We start from the raw sequence: 2005 nt of genomic DNA on the forward strand, positions 1-2005 counted from the left end.
ACCACGGTAACTGTAATTTACGATTTTCTCGGGTAAATTACGAAAACGGTAATTACCCTGGTAATTACTGTGGTAATTTACGCTGGTAGTTTACCACCGAATTTTCATTTCTTTCACCTTGAAAACGGTCTAAAAGCTCCATATTTTGCTCTACCCGTGCATGCACACATTTCTTCCCATGAGACATGAGTAAGTCATAAAAAGTCAAACGGCAAGCGTGGGAAAACTTGATTAAGGAAATGAAATTAGATTTTCTCGTCTATTCTTGTTGTCGAGTTCGTTTTCGTCAGCTGGAAAGCTGTAGTTGTTAGAAATTTCTAGACGTGGGCCCATACCGATATATCGACACCGAAATTTGACTAAACCGATATATCGGTCCTTCTCTAGAATTTTGTTCTAAATTCATGAAATAGCAATAATTCGCAAAATTGGTAAGAAGAAGCTGTTCAAAGGTATTTGGAGCTGCAAACATCAAATCTCGGTGTTAAAATAATGTACGGTACTATGCTATAAAAATAATAGCTGTGTTCAAGTGATATTTTTCATTATTTAGCTTAAAAACGATCAATATAATTTAATTTTTAATTTTCGTAAATTACCGTAACATTTTCCTAAATTACCGTAATTTTCGAACCCTACTTGATACTGCCTCTAATACTAAAGGAGAATTCTTTGATTGGCCGTAACTTTTAAACTCTAAGTTGTTGCAAAATACAATTAATTAGATCAAGTCTAAATGTGTCAGAAATCTAAAACATATTGTAATATAGATTCACGGTTTAAGAAAAATAGTTGATCTTCATTACACTGGGAAATTGTAAACGACGTATTAGCCTACCGTTTGCATTTGATCTTTGTAGTCTCTACAGTCATCTCTGTAAGGCGATTTCAAACGACGAATTGTAGTCTAAAAAAATAAATAAGTATTAAATTACACTGTTTCAAAATATACCGATGAAGCACACCTGTTTCATTGATATGACGGTGGTAGTTCGGTCCCTTAGAATCACATTGTTCTCTTTTTCTAAATCGAGGTAACGATGAGAAGCTCCGACTGAAATTCGCATGCCAAATTCCTTTGAAATGTATTTGGTCAAATGATATTCTCTTCGCTTGAGATCGAAATTGATTGTTAACGCTGAACGAAAATATAAAAAGAGAAATCAATGATTAACAAAGACGGTAGTTAAATATGGGCACTCGAACGCTTAATAAATATAAATAACTTATTAAAACCTGTTGTAACGGCTCATGAAGAGAGAGAGAACGCAAGAGGTAACAACCAAAACAACTTTATTAAGATAAGAACGCCATCGGACCGAATGCCCTTTTTCATTGTTAAACTTTGGTATATATGTACAATATAAAAAACATGTGACAAATTAAAAAACGATAACATATTAGTAGGTTATTTTTTTCCATTATTGGAGGAGTTCCAACACCTCCCCTTTTAAGTAAAATCGTAGGACTTCTGGCGGGGATCCAGACTGAGGCGCTCGGGTATCTTCTTTACTCGTCCGGACCGCCGTACTTCCCCATCCTCGGAGTCGGAGTCTGGTATGTTGAACCGTACATGGCGTTCGGGAGCGGGCACTGTGGTCCCAGCAGGAACTCGATCGGGATTTACTCTTCGGTCAGGGATGGGTAGATCGAATGTGTCCATGAATACGGAGTAGGGATTGCCCTTTTGATCGTTATTCAGACGGTGGTAAAGTTGGTTGGCATGGAACTTCTTGTTAGTGGCATCATCCATAAGAACATCATAAACTACGCCTTTGACCGCTTGAATTCTTCCTGGATACCATGTCTTTGACTGGTGTTGCCGAGCATAGACTAGGTCTCCGACTTTGAAGGTGCGTCGTCGAGCCCCATGATGACGGTTGAATTGTCGCTCCATGGTTGGATTGCGCTCTGATGACGGAGAGGCCGGAGTATGTAGAAGGTCTAGCTCGGTACGAAGTTTTCGACCCAAGAACAGTTCTGCAGGGCTTTTCTGGTCTATACT

This window comes from Phalangium opilio, unplaced genomic scaffold (genome assembly GCF_054372755.1).
Source record: "Phalangium opilio isolate 3A_F unplaced genomic scaffold, DU_Popi_V2 ptg000077l_1, whole genome shotgun sequence".
In the NCBI taxonomy this organism is placed as follows: Eukaryota; Metazoa; Arthropoda; class Arachnida; order Opiliones; family Phalangiidae; genus Phalangium; species Phalangium opilio.